Source organism: Halichoerus grypus, chromosome 2 (genome assembly GCF_964656455.1).
Source record: "Halichoerus grypus chromosome 2, mHalGry1.hap1.1, whole genome shotgun sequence".
Taxonomy (NCBI): domain Eukaryota; kingdom Metazoa; phylum Chordata; class Mammalia; order Carnivora; family Phocidae; genus Halichoerus; species Halichoerus grypus.
Window position 1 is genome coordinate 121294584 of NC_135713.1, and position 15736 is coordinate 121310319.

General features: G+C 38.7%; 1 pseudogene; it reads right to left on the reverse strand.

Annotated features, from left to right (window-relative positions):
• Positions 1 to 12806: 12806 nt before the first annotated feature.
• LOC118530423 (glyceraldehyde-3-phosphate dehydrogenase pseudogene) lies at positions 12807 to 14066 on the reverse strand (annotated as a pseudogene).
• Positions 14067 to 15736: the final 1670 nt, after the last annotated feature.

Genomic DNA, 15736 nt, shown 5'->3' on the forward strand with positions numbered 1-15736 from the left:
TTATCAAAAAGCATGATCAGACCTGTAAATACAGAGAACAAATTGATTATTGCCACAGAGGTCCTTTTTATGAATGTCTCGGAGGAATTTAATGTTCTCAGAGTATTGTCATACTTAATATTCTTCCAACATTAGATCGTATGGCATTAAATCTTTCCAAATCATTGAAATGACACCCAGGTATGAAGAAATATATCCTGGAAAGTCAAATCTATTTTCAAAATAAAAGAGATGTGTGAAAGCAGTTTCCTTTTTGTTATCTGTCATAGTAAGTGAATGGAATTCTGGCCAATTTAACCAAACCAAATTCTGGCCAATTACCAGTTTTCAGAGAAACAAAATACAATAAAATACAGTCAGTGTTATAAACTACTCTGAGTATAATTTAATTCTTTTGATTCATAAAGTACTTTTAGGGACTTGGGATGTTCCATGCAAATGAATTTTCCAGAAAATTGAAACAAATTTATGAATGCCACAGGATTTTTGTTTTTTGCCAGAGATTTTTAGAAATAAAAGTAGCAGATGTTTAAGGCAAAAATTCTAAAAATTCAGAGGGTAAGGAAGGTATGAAGTGAAAGTCAAAGTTGGCCCTTTCCAGTCTCCAATTTCTACTATTAACAATTTCTTAATATCCTTCCGGATATATAGTTATATACATGTATAGCTCTGTATATAATTTTATTATTTCATAAATGCAACCATACTATATATATTATACCTTGCTTTTGCACTTAATATATCTGGGTCATCATTTGATAACAGCACATAAAAATCTAATTTATTCTTCTAAATTTCTACATAGAATTTTTTATATGGTTTATAATAATTTATCAGTTCACTGTTGAATATGGGAGTTGTTAAAAACAATACTTAAATGAGCATCTTTATAAATACACCTTTGCATCTTCTTATAAGTATATCTGTAGCAGTGGAATTATAAGGGAGAATAAAGCACATACATTTTATATTTTAATAGTTAAACAGCCTAATTGCCCTTTCGTGAAATAGTACATTCTCAATAGTTATTTGAAAATAACTTCCTTATAATCCTCATAATATAGTATCTCATTATTTTATAGACTTGTATTTCTTTATTCATAAATGAGGTTGTACATCTTTTGTGTGTTTATTGATCACTTTTGCTTTTTCCTCTTATAAAATGCCTGTTGAGAAGTACGATCTTCTAAACTGAACATAGAATGTTAGCAATGTATTTTTACAGCTACACTGTTACAGTTAGATTTCAGTCAAGGTGAGTATTTGACAAATAATCTTTTAGAATCTTGAGATTATTCTTCCTTATTATTATTATTTTTTTTACGTAACACATTGTCATCCCAAATATCTCACACTGAAATGATGACATTTGGTCTTTACTGTTTGATTTAATGAACATACCTTATCCAGACTTCAGTCTAATTTGAGTCTCATGTGTGTTTGGAAAATTCCTATGGTGGAAAATTCCAGAATAAAAGGGTGGTGGTAGAGTTGTGATAGTTGACTTCACTTACTCCTTGCTCTGTTGAAACAGTACATACTTTTCCTCCCATTTGGGTGAGAAATAATCTTGGAAATAAGTTTGTACCCATGGGTATAATTCTATATGTTTAGGGTTCATGCCTTTTTTTTTTTTTTTTTTTTTTGTGATATATGCAGTTTCCACCACACTGTGGCTGCTTAGGAATTGTTCAAGAAAAACAAGAATAATGCTGGTATTTGGTTTGTCAGTTGTGGCTCAGGGCATCAGTGGGACATAGAGCAGAATTCTTGCAGAGAAATATGATCCTGACTCGATTCTAATTTTATCTTTGTGGTGTAGCTTTTAACTATGAGGACAGCTGGTGTTGGATAAATCTGTCCTCACAAGCTGTATGAGGTTGAAATAAAATTAAATATTTGGGGTTAAATCCAAATGCAAAAATGTGGAAATGTCTGATGAATATTTTGATATTTCACTTTCTGCATCTGGGTGAAAATACTCTCTATTCATTGTGAATTCCTTGCAACAGTCCTATCTGAAGCTTAAGATAAGCAGAATGTGTGCCTTAATTTAAGATCTAACATTTCATGAAAGGTAAAGCTGAATTCTTGCTTTTTACCCTATCCTCTACCCTGCTGATAAAAATGGTAGACTGTAGATAGACCTATTTTTTTAGCAACCTCTCTTTGTCTTTCTCCCTTGAGTCAAAGATTGCCACCAATGATTACTACCATGCTTCTACTTGGGTTGGGAAAATAATCCTGTGTGGTCTCTGAAAGTTTGCAAATGATGGGACCCCAAGCTCCTAGTAGGTTCTCCCCCAGATGACTAAATGTCTTGCTGATTGCTAAGAGATAAATAAGGGTGGTGAGCTCAGAGAATAGTCAGGTTGCTGGCTTTTCGTCAGCTTACTGGATTACTGAGGTAAAAAAGCACTAAAAATAAATCAGGGCACAAGTTCTCCTGCCAGGGTTGAGTATTGAGATAACTTGTCTTCTCGACTGGTGTTGACATCATCTGTTCTCCTAATGCTCTGTGCAAATGAGAGCCAGAGTGAGAAACAGGTTTGGCCATGAACTATTGTCGGCAAAAGTTTGTAGCCTTGTCCGGATATACTTATTGTTGGTTCTTGTCAGGCTCAGGTAATTAATTCCTCCAGCTCCTCTAGGAAGTAGCTAAACACATCAAGGTGAGAACTTGAAACCAAACTTGGGACCAACCTCAGGGGAAGTCATTTGATATCTTCTAGTTTCAAATATATCTTTGCTAGGTCTTTTCACATCAGTTGGGTTTCAGTGTTTCCCCCAGGAGGTCAGATTTTACCAGAACTGGAAAGGTAGGAAGATCTCTCAGGAGCTCATTTCTAGGACCTGAAGATTTCACAACGATAGAAGTTAACCTGATATGGAGTAAAGATTCTTACTGCTGAATTTCAGTTTCTGTTGTTGCTTTAGAATCTGTCCTGAGCAGAGTGCCTTTGCCAGTCACAATTAATCTATGGATCTCATTGGAACTTGAATGGAGGGGAAATACATTTAAATACCTACCTTCTTTATGTCTATCCCTACCCTTTTTTAGTTTTCTAGAAAGTTGCCTTTAACTGGAATAATACTGTCTCATACTGATTAAGTGCGTGATACTCACAAAACACTTTCACACATTTATCTTGTGACCTTCAGAACTAGTCTCTAAGGAAGGCAGATGTTATTATCCCCTTGCTAAATGCTGGACTCAGAAAAGCCAACAGATTTAGACTTTGGCAGCAGTTGGTGTTAAGCCCTGGGAGCTCTGGGATTTCTTGGTCCACTCAGCAATGTCTAACTGACCAGGGCCCTCTCTCCCAAATCTGGAGGTTTGTTTTATTTTTATAAGATAATTTATTTAAATATATCTATAAAAGTACATTCGAACTACAGAAAAGTTGGAAAATATGGCAGAGAGGTGAGAGCAAAAAATCAGCCACAGATCTAAGTACTCAAAAACAAATTCCTTGGGTTTACTTAGGTTATTAACTGTATCTGTGAGATGGAAGGAGAGATCAAATAGGTCTTCAGTAATGCTTATTTTGTCTCTCTCTGTTTCCCTGCATTTAGCATAATGTGTATCATAGATAGTTCAGTCTAGCCTCCTCTAGGGGATACTTCACAGGTAGCTTGGCATTGACTCTGGACCTTCCTAGCTGAGCTCTAAAAGCTGAACCAAAATCCCACTGCCATCCCTGCTAGAGGTCAGCTCTTCACTGTTCTTCTGTTACTCTTTTTTCCCCCCACAAAGCTTATTTCCTTTCCTTGTGGCTCTTTCAGTATAGTTTCTCTTGATTTTTTCCCTGCAACATGTCATTTCCTGTCTTAAAATCACCAGCAGCACTTCCTGCAGATCTTTCTTCAAATTCTGCTCGGCTTCCCTTGTGCAGAGTCAAGGGCTCAGAGAACACGGAGGAGAATGAAAGGCCTGCTCTTTCTCGAGTCTCCCATGTACCCAGCTTGGCACTCAGAAGGTACATCTGACCAAAGAGAAGAGTGTTGCCAAGTGCAGGCACGTTAGCAGCTCCAGATATTTGGATCCAGGAAATAGTAAATAACAGTGTATCTTTAAATCCCCTCCTGCATTTTGTTTAGTGCTTTAATAATTGACATTAGGTAAGTGTTAACTGATGAGTGTGTTTATGTGAGTGAGTGTATTTGGTCCTGAGAGTAGAGGTGCGAAGCCACTGTACTCACTTCCTATAAATTAAAAGCACCAGGAGTGTATTCTCTGTCCTGCACCCAAAGAATTTTGGTTTTCCTTATCTGTAGGGTCACCATGCTATGAGAAAACCCAGCCAACCAGCAGCGTTGGTGTGAAAGGTACTCACAGCTTCCACGTTGTCTGTCGGCTTTCCAGGTCCTGAGGTCCTCACAGAAAACGCCCCTCGAGGCTGGGTTTGTTTGAGGTAGATCCCTGCTCTCTGGCAAGGAGGGGCATAAACTGGAATGACAGCTGTGTGCAAAGAGGCTAGGCTATCAACTGGAAGGGATGGGGAAGGGTCTCCCTATTCCGCTCTATTTGGTGCAGCCCTGGCTTTCAATTAACCACACTTGGGGAGTGCGCATGCTTATGCGCGTCCTCCCAGCAGAAGGACAAAAATTACATGACCCTGAGCTAACCACTAATAATTACACATTGAATCTAAATGAAAATGAGGAGAAAAAGGCAGGGCAGAAGCCAAAGTCTTATGGTAAGCAAGGCATTTTTAGCTGGAATGTAAAGAATTTTGGTATGGGCATTTCAGGGAAATTCAAGCTGCCCTTTCTCTCAATCCAGAAGACAGGAAGTAGCTCACAGTTGCTTGGGTCAGGATTACAGTTTTACTGATTTCAGAAATCTAATATTAATCTTGGCATTGGCTTTGGTAGAAGATCTGTGCAGGATTGTAGATCTTTATGGAAAATTATGTGGAACAGCACATTTTTTTTCTTGGAAGCTTAAGACTTCTGTTTTACACACTGTTGGTAGATGTGCTTTCTTTGTGCTACATTGATCAATACATTTAAATATAGTAAAAATAATTTAGTCCAATGAATAGAGAAACTTGATGTTATCATGAGTAAGCAGAATATTTCTGTGACAAGTATAGACTTCCACTCTCTGTAATTAACTTTATGATTAAGCAAGCTTTGAGGACCTACTGTGTGCCTAGTACTGGGCAGCTGGATAGTGCTGCAAAAGAGACGTGTCATACTGCATTTACAGTAAACTAAGTGTGTCATCAGTGTAATTCTTAGTAATCCTTAGTTTCCCTGAGTCAGTAATTCCTAAGTAAGTAATGCACCATTGCTGTAATACAGTAAACTAAGTGTAAGTGATCACAGTCCCTCCTCCCCGCCAGTGACAGAAAAATTTTAAAAGCCATTCAACTCAACCAGTATTTTTTTTTTTTTTTGACATCTCATGTAGGTCAACTATTTTGTTTTGTTTCATAGGTCCAGACTACTTCTCACTCTGGTTTCAGTCATTTGTTTAAAAATTAAATGATGCTCGTTGGTCATGACAGAACCTGGGGGAATTCAGTATAATCGTGTTTCCAGTAATAGTGTAAAAAGGCAAATTGTCCTGGAGTGGTTCATTAGAAATATGGTCTCCTTCATGGAGGAATGGCATGTCCCATAAGAAGAGAAGTAATTTATGCGATGTGATTCTGAGTGCTGATGGCTTAAAGGGCTCTGTTACCTGTAGGAATCTCTGACTCAGCATCTGGCCTTTAGAAGTTGGTTGTTATCAAGCTGTCAAGGATCAAGACAGGCATTAGGTCATCCAAGCCAATTCTTTTTTTTTTTTTTTTTTTTTTAAATAAGGCAAGGACCTGAAGTCCAAGAAAGAGAAGCCATTTGCTAAGGTAGTGAATTACCTTGAATGCCAGAAGAATGTCAGGAAAAATTGTGAAATCTAGGGGGAAGAAATCACTAGGTATCTTTTAGAACACGAGGCATTGACTAGTGCATCCTTCCAAGTTATCTGGTTTATCTTTCATTATCTTTGAGCTATTGAAAACTCTGTAAAGTTGTAGAAAACTGGGAGTAATGCAGACTATTCTTGTCTGTAGAAAAGCTGTCAAATTTTGTTTTGCGGAGATGCGGTTGATCATCCCCCAGCCTCCACCCTAAGAAGCTAGTTTTCTATCTATTAACAAATATACTTCAGTGTTTCTCCTTGCCTCTTGAACCAGTTTTTAATGTCTTACTGGTTCTGTCTTAAATTAATTAGTTAAGTAAAAATCTTTGACATGTGTTCATTTTATATGTGTATGACAGTCATAGTTTTACCTTAAAAAATTACTCTTTAACAGGAAGAAGCCAGGATTTTAGTAAGAACAGTCTCTTCCTTCCTTCAATGTGAATAAATAGAGGCCCTATTTACATGGATTTCTGAGACAGTTAAACAATCACTTATAATATTTTTCTTATGCTTTTTAAAAAACATTTATTTTTTATTTTATTCTTTAGAGAGAGTGAGAGCAAGCAGGGGCAGAGGGAGAGGGAGAGAGACAGAATCTTAAGCAGGCTCCACGCAGGGCATGGGTCTCAATCTCATGACCCTGAGATCATGACCTAAGCTGAGATCAAGAGTTGGATGCTTAACTGACTGAGCCACCCAGGTCCCCCATATACTTTTATATGTTTATAGGACACGTGGACAGTATCTTTTTTTTTTTTTTTAAACTTACTGAGATTAATTTCATGTAACCTAAAACTAACCTTTTATTTTTTTGGAAGGTTGGTTATAAAACTGTTCTGAAGTGAACAATGCAGTGGCATTTACCACATTCACAATGTTGAACAACTACATCTCTGTCTGGTTCTAAAACATTTCTATCACTTCAAAGTAAAACCCTTTATCTGTTAAGCAGTTTCTCCTTATTCTGCCCTCCCCGAAGCCCCTGGCCTTTACCCCATCTGCTTTCTTTTTCTTTTTTTTTTTTTTAAAGGTTTTATTTATTTTTTTGAGAGAGGGAATGAGAGAGAGAGAGAGCACATGAGAGGGGGGAGGGTCAGAGGGAAAACAGACTCCCTGCTGAGCAGGGAGCCCGATGTGGGACTCGATCCTGGGACTCCAGGATCATGACCTGAGCCGAAGGCAGTCGCTCAACCAACTGAGCCACCCAGGCGCCCTGCTTTCTTTTTCTATGCATTTATCTATTCTACATAGTTCATATAAATGTACTCTTACAGTACGTGTGATCTTTTGTATCTGGCTTCTTAGTGTAACATATTGGAGATCTATCCATGTTGTAGCATATATCAGTAATCCATTTCTTTTTATGGCTGGGTAATACTACATTGTATGTATATACCACATCTTCTTTATCATTCACCCATTAATGGACACTGGGCCACCCATTAATGGATATTTCCACTTTTTGGCTACTGTGAATAGTGTTTCCTTGAACATACATGTACATCTTGCTTGTTGAAGTACCTGTTTTCAGTTCTTTTTGGTTTATATCTAGAAGTGGAATTGCAACCTTATATGGTAATTCTGTGTTTAACATTTGAAGAACTGCCAAATTGTTTTCCACAGAGACTCAACTATTTTATGTGCCTATCAGCAACATACGAGGGTTCCAATTTCTCTACCTCCTCTCTAACCTTGTTACTTTCCATGTAAAAAATTGTTTGCCATCCTAGTAGGTGTGAAGTGGTACCTCCTTTTGGTTTTGATTTGCATTTCCCTCATGACTAAGGATATTGAGTATCTTTTCATGTGCTTGTTAATCATGTGGTACATCATTTTTTTAATATGTTAGGAAAGCTGGCCATTGAAAAGAAAAGATGACTCCCATTGTAATAAAAGTAATTATCTCCTAGTTTATGTTTCTTGATTTAAGATTTTGTACATTAAGTTTTATCAAATGATTCTATAGAGGAAGTTATCTTTTTCGGACATAAACTGGAGAGGATTTTCTCCACCTGTTATATGATGCCCTTTACACGGTGTTTTCAAGACCATGCCTGAACCTTCCACAGCATCCCGCAAGTGTTCTTAAGGAACTCAGAAAAATATTGCCATGGTGATAGTATCTGTCCTTGTGAAACACTGCCATGTGAGCTGTTTTATACCCTCAAATCTTGCTTGGAGCTTTCAGTTTGTAAGATTTATTTGCTGATTTGCTTTTTAAATGTGGATATACGATACATTTTTAATAATAATGATAATAACAAGTAGCATTTATTGAACATTTCTTAGGTGCCAGACTCTGTACCGGGCATTTTATTTGGATATATCCTTTAACCTAATAGAATGTTAGCTCCTCGGGGTATGATCTTTTATTTCTTGTCTGTTGTTATATCCCCAGCATCTAACACAGTACCTGCTTAAGAGCAAGCGTTGAACCAATGTTACTGAAAGAATAAAAAACCCTTTGAGGTGGTTTCTGTGATTACCTTCATTTTACGAATGAGGAAGCTGAGACTAAGAAATGTAAAGCAATTTTCCCAAGGTCATAAGGATGGGCAATGGCAGGGGCGCCTGGGTGGCTCAGTTGTTGAGCGTCTGCCTTCGGCTCAGGTCATGATCCCAGGGTCCTGGGATCCAGCCCTGCATTGGGCTCCCTGCTCAGCGGGAAGCCTGCTTCTCCCTCTCCCACTCCCCCTGCTTGTGTTCCCTCTCTCACTGTCTCTCTGTCAAATAAATAAATAAATAAATAAATAAATAAAAAAGGATGGGCAATGGCAGAGCCCAAATCAGAACTCAAGATGCCTACTCCAGAGTCCACACCACACTGCCTTTTAAGCCATAGCATTCAGAACAGCACTTTAACCCCTTCCTTCCACATTATGCGGAGTGGCCAGGTAGTTCTGTCAAAGAAGAAGAAATTAAATACACTTCACTTCAAGAAAATATTTGTTAATGGCCATCTGTGTGCCCAGACATTTGTTGGGTATAATGTTGAGAACTGGGAGTTAAGAAAAGGAGATTCTTTTATGGGGTCTGACACTATCTGGGTGACCTTGAACAAGTAATACACTCTCTCTAGACTGTCCTTCTCATGCGTAAAATGGAAAGGTTGGGCTAGATGATCTAACTGAGTTCCGGCAATAAAATATGATAACTTTAAGAAATGGCATGGATAAGGCCACCTTGAACTTGTTTGCTGGGGATGGGGTGGTGGGTGGTGAGAGATGTCATTGGTTTATATATCTTAATCTTTGATCTAGAAGGAATGAAGAAGAGGAAAGGGCCACAAAGTGGTAAATATACGATGACGGTGCTAGAGTGTATCATCTAGAAGGGAAAATAAAGCAATTATCCAAGTAGCAAGGAAGCCTCAGCTCATCTTTAATTTTAAGAAATGAGATTTACTTCTATCCTGGCCCTTACTTTTGAGAAGTATAGTAGCCTGAAGTTATTTAATATTTTATGGTTTCTCAACACTTCCCTCTCCTTCGTGTCCTGTAAGTCTGCTGAGAAGTAGTTTGGGGATATTTGGAAAAACCAAGGGCTTGGCCAATATTAATACAATTGTCTAGTGAGTCTTGATCTTTTTTTTTTAATACCCCAGTCTGTCTTACCCTGGAATTTGAAGAAAACGTCAAATTACTATTTTTTTAATATTGTGTATTTTTCTCTTGAATTCATTTCATTAAAAAAATACATATGCCTCATGACAGTTTTTCCTTAGGTTTCTAGGAGTAGGGGATATTGTCTAATAAAACAGATAATAATAGCGAAACTTCAAAACAATATGTTAATTTTTTGAGGAAAAAATCTTACAGGTAAAACACACTTTTAAAGGCTCACTTATTTTATATTTTAAATTTGGTTGAATGATTATACTTCTTATTCTGCCAGGTTTAGCCAATAAGTGCACGAACACTCATTAGTTGCCTGGTGGTTACAAAGCACTCTGCTGGATGCCAAAGAAATTCAAATATGATTCTTGCCCTCAACCTTGTAAAAGTTGTGAAACCTATAAACCAACACACCGTCTGATAGAATATTATAAATACCTCAAGCTAAATGTAAAGTGTTAAAGGAAATCAAGAAGATAACCTTTCAGCTACAGTGGTTGAGAAAGCTTCATGGGAGAGGGGATGCTGAAACCAAGTGTTGAAGGATGTACATGTTAAGAGTGAAGGTAAGGGAGTTGGGGGAGGGATATTAATAGGTGGAGGGAATAATTTGAACACACCATCAGAAGGAAGAATATTTGGCATATATTTGGGGAACTATAAGTAGTTCATGGGAGTGGAGGAAAGTTATGAGAAGATGAGTAGTGGGAAATAAAGAGAAGAAATGAATTGGAAGTTGTGAACAAGTTTGTACCCCCTGATAAAGACTATTAGAAAGATCCACCCAACATTGGTTTTCTGCATGTCTATCCATGTTCCTTTCCCATTTCTGCCCCACTCCAAATAAAAGACAAGTAATTTCCTCATGCAGCAAGAACTGAGTACCTGGTCTGTCCCAGATACTTTGCTAGGAGCATAAGCTCTAAAGATAAACTAGACACAGTCCTTGTCCTCAAGTAGGCCACAGACTGGGAGGGAAGACCAACTCTTAGTTAGAAAAGGGATACATATAAAGTGCCCATTTTATTTGAAATGGGGCCACCTTGAAAAAGAATGATCTTGGCTGCAATGAGCTGATCGCCTGAGCTCTGTTTTTAGCCCTTGGGAGCAACCTCAGGATGTGTGCCATACCAGAAGAGCAGCTGCATACTATATTCTGAATATGATGAAAGTGGCGCCTCCGTTTTTCCAGACCCACAGCAGTGACTCTCCCTGGGAAGGAGAGCCAAGCTCTTTCTCTCCTGGCTTGTGCCATTGGGCACATTGTTCTATAGAATTTTAGAGGGAAAGTTTCAGAAAGAAGATATGGAGAAGGAAGGGATAAGAAAGTAAAATATAGAGTAATTTAAAAAAGTGTACAGAATTCAACCATTAGTATCTTTTAGACGCAGCAAGATAATAATAATACTAATAATGATAATAGATGATAATTACTGAGTGCTTATTTTGTACCAGGCACTATGATGAGGGCTTTAACATACATTACCTAACTTAACCCACATAGTAGCCCTAAAAATTTGCTACCACTTTCATTGTTTTTTATAGGTAAGGAAACTGAAGCTTAAAAAGGTTAAGTAACTTTCCCCTATCGCATAGGTCATAAGTGGATATAATGGAAAGTATATTGGGATGGGTTTTATATGTCATATTTTATAGAGAGACCTGAAGCCTAGAGAGAAGTGAGTAGTCCATAGGCACAGAGTAGAGTGGTGTCAGAGCCAAATTTAAAATCCATACCTCAATTTTATAACTCCTGAATAATTTTTAAATTCTTTTATAATAGAAAATTTCAAATGTATGTATCAGTCAGCTTCTATGATTACCATATATGACCTGCTTTTTAAACATCATATTATTTCATCTATAAATATGCCAGAATGTTTCTCTAAGAGAGAAAATAATAAAAAAAATCAGAATACCATTACCACAAATTAATAATGATTCTTTAATACCATCAACTAGCTTGTCTGGTTTGAATATGAATTTCCAGTTGTTTCATAAGTGTCCTAATTTTTTCTCAGAGTTCATTTGCTTGAATCAGGATCCACATGAGGTCCACACATTACATTGATATGTTAAGTCTCTTTTAACCTATAGCTTTATTTCCACCTTTTAAGTTTTCTTAGAATTTAAATTGCTGAAAAAAACCTGGTTGGTTGTTCTACAGAGTTTCCTGCAATTTTGATTTTGTTGATTGTATCATTGTGGTGTAGTTTAAGATATTCCTCTGTCTTCTGTATATCCTATAAATTGGTAGTTATATCTAGAGGCTTGATAAGATTCAAATTTGATATATACTTTTTTTGCAAAACTACTTCATAAATGATGTGTCATCAGGAGGCACAAGATTTCTGATTATCTAATTTATTGTGATATTAGCAGTCATTGATGCTTAATGCATTAATTTATTTAGGGTTGCAAGGCCTTCCAATTCCAGCCATGACAGAGTATCAGGAAGAGAATTTACTTCTCACCTTAAATGACCAAAAAAAACCCAAGAAGATATATAAAACAATATTTTAGACATTGGACAACAGGTATCACATGATTGTGATCTCTAAAGGAAAGGAAATGACATAATGTCTGGCTTCTAATGAAAAATTACAGGACATGCCAAGAAACAGGATCATATATTCATAACATGGATAAAATTCCATTAATAGAAACAGAATTCCAGAGATTAGAGCATAGAATTAGTAGACAAAGATATTAAAACAGCTATTATAAATAATGCTTCACTTGTTAAAGAGGTGGAAGAAAAGGTGAGCATAACAAAGAGAAAAAATGGAAGCTATAAAACAAAGACCCAAATTTAGGAAATAAAAATATTTGAGATGAGAAGTATGTTGGATGGGATTAATAGATTAGACACAGTAGAAAAACAGATTAGATACTTGAAGGCATAACAATAGAAGCTATCCAAAATAAAGCATAGAAAAAAAAGACTGAAAAAAGGCAAAGCAAAGCAATGAATAGAGCATTAGTAAGCTGTGGGACGATATCATGTAATTGGAGCTGGAGAAGGTCAGTGACACCAGAAAAATATTTGAAGGAATAAAGGTACCTTAAAAGGATCTGGAGACTTCTTTTTCTGTTGTGGTGAAAGATAAAATTGCTTCTCAGCAGATAAAGAATGGTTTCATCACCAGCAGGCAGAAAGCTCTAATCTAGATTGACCCTTTTAGAGTACATGATGACCTTCTACATGAGAGGTTGTATTGCCTTCCTTTTAGGACCTTAATGGAAAAATTGTGATGTTTCTCTTTTATCTTCCTCTTTTTTTCCATCCTTCGATCTCTCTCACCCACTCTTTTTTTTTTTTTTTTTTGGTCTGGGTGCAGTATATTTTATTGATGATACATGACAAGTTAGGGCCCCTCAGGCCACTCCCCTTCTTCAGGGTGTCTGGGATGGAAACTGGGTAGAGGTTGGGAGGTTCTCAGTGTGTTAGGGGATAAATTGGAGCAAGAACTCTCCAGCAGCTGAGGGCCTCTCTCTTCCTCTTGTTCTCGCTGAGGCTGGTGGTCCGGGGGCTCTTAATCCTTGGAGGCCATGTGGACCATAGGGTCCACCGCCTGGTTGCTGTAGTCAAATTCATTGTCATACCAGGAAATGAGCTTGACAGAGTAGTCATTGAGAGTAATGCCAGCTCCAGCATCAAAGGTGGAAGAGTGGGTGTCACTGTTAAAGTTACAGGAGACAACCTGGTCCTCAGTGTAGCCCAGGATGCCCTTGAGGGGGCCCTCCAGTCCTTGCTTCACCACCGTCTTGATGTCATCATATTTGGCAGCTTCATCCGGGTGGCAGGTCAGATCCACTACTGACATGGTGAGGATGGGACATTGAACACCATGCCAGTGAGCTTCCCATTCAGTTGAGAGATGACCTTTGCCCCAGCCTTGGCAGCACCAGTAGAAGCAGGAATGATGTTCTGGGCAGCCCCTCAGACATCATACCACAGCTTCCCAGAGGGATCATCCCCGGTCTTCTGGGTGACATTGATAGCTTGGACTGTGGTCATGAGTTCCTCCATGATGCCAGAGTTGTCATAGATGGGGAGCCAGAGGGGACCAAGAAGTTGGTGGTGCAAGAGGCGTTGCTGCTCATCTTGAGGGAGTTGTCATACTTCTCATGGTTCACACCCTTCACTGACATGGGGGCATCAGCAGAAGGGGCAGAGATGATAACCCTCTTAGCCCCACCCTTCAAGTGAGCCCAGCCTTCTCCATGATGGTGAAGACCCCAGTGGACTCCACAACATACTCAGAACCAGCATCACCCCATTTGATGTTGGTGGGATCTCGATTCTGGAAGATGGAGATGGGCTTCCCATTGATGACAGGTTTCCTGTTCTCAGCCTTGACTGTGCCATTGAATTTCCTGTGGGTGGAATCATACTGGAACATGTAGACCATGTAGTTGATGACAATGAATGGGTCATTGATGGTGACAGTACCCACTTTGCCAGAATTAAAACTAGCCCTGGTGACCAGGTGCCCAATACAGTTAAATCCCCTCACTCCAGCCTCCACCATTGTGTCTTAGGGATGTGGTTGGCTCTACACCAGAAGATGTAGCTGTCTTTGAATGGGGAGGAGCAGAGAGCCTCTCTTATCTACTCTTTTTTAAAAAAATATTTTATTTATTTATTTGACAGAGAGAGAGGGAGAGAACAAGCAGGGGGAGCAGCAGAAGGAGAGGGAGAAGCAGGCTCTCCACTGTGCAGGGAGCCCAATGAAGGGCTTGATCCCAGAACCCTGGGATCATGACCTGAACCGAAGGCAGACACTTAACCGACTGAGCCACCCAGGTGCCCTGTGTCTCTTATCTACTCTTAAAGTGATTCCTTTCACTTCCCCACTGAATGCTCCCAAAATGTCCCTGGCTACCCAAAGAAGTCCTGCACCCATTTCCTGAGCTGTCACCTGGGTTCCGGGATCCTTTCATTTATCCACACATCCACCCCCAGCCTCCTGTAATGAAATTTTGACCCACTTTGGTCCAGTCAGTTCATATTAGAGGTTAATCCTTGATAATCAATCCTCATGGGTTCCAGTAATTTCATGTACAACATTAATAAGTTAGTATTCACATTCAGAAAGCCATCCAAAGATATACTTTAATTGCTATTTATTGATTTAAGGTTTAGCTCAAATACAATTTTTTATTTAATAGTAATTTCATATACTGAGTCATATACTATTGTTAGGTGCTAGGGAAGAATGAGTAAGGCCTAGCTTCTGTCCTCTGGAGTCTCTCAGACCTGAAAGACAGACTTACAAACAAATACAAATTGATATCACATAAATACAGTAAAGGAGATGTGAACAAAAGTTCTGAGCACTCACAGGGAGACGGCTAGCATAACCTGCGGCACTCAAGTGAAGAGACTTGTGATGGCTCTAAAGGAGAAATTGGGGTAAAACAGTTTGAGAAGGTGAAGGGAATGTCTGGCAAAGGAAACATGATCAAAGGCATAGAGATAAGAATATCAGTGGCTATTTATTAGGTCTTTACTATGTGTTGGGCACAAAGCCAGGTTCTTTGCATACATTTCTATCACTTGACTCTCACAACCCCCCCCTTTTTTTTTAAAAAAAAAGATTCATCTATTAGGGAGGTGGGGGAGAGGCAGATGGAGATAATCTTTAAACGGACTCCCCAGTGAGTGCGGAGCGGGACACCAGGCTTGATCCCAGGACCCATGAGATCATGACCTGAGCCGAAACCAAGAGTCAGACAATTAACTGACTGAGCCACCCATGTGCCCCTCAAACACTTAATATTTACATCTCACATGCAGTTATAATGATTTTCTTTCCTTATTTCCCTCTTTTCACCACTAGGCAACAAAGTCTTAAAGGGTTTGTCACAGTGTCCTTTTCATTTAGTGAATGTGCTCTACTCAGTGAATGAATAAATGAGTGAAACTAAAGGAATATCTATGGTGGTGGGAAGTTCAGGCACTGGGCTTTGCAATTCTTTTTTTTTTTTTTTTTTTAAAGATTTTATTTATTTGTTTGACAGAGAGAGACACAGCTAGAGAGGGAACACAAGTAGGGGGAGTGGAAGAGGGAGAAGCAGGCTTCCCGCCGAGCAGGGAGCCTGATGCGGGGCTCGATCCCAGGACCCTGGGATCATGACCTGAGCCGAAGGCAGACGCTTAACGACTGAGCCACCCAGGCGCCCCTGGGCTTTGCAATTC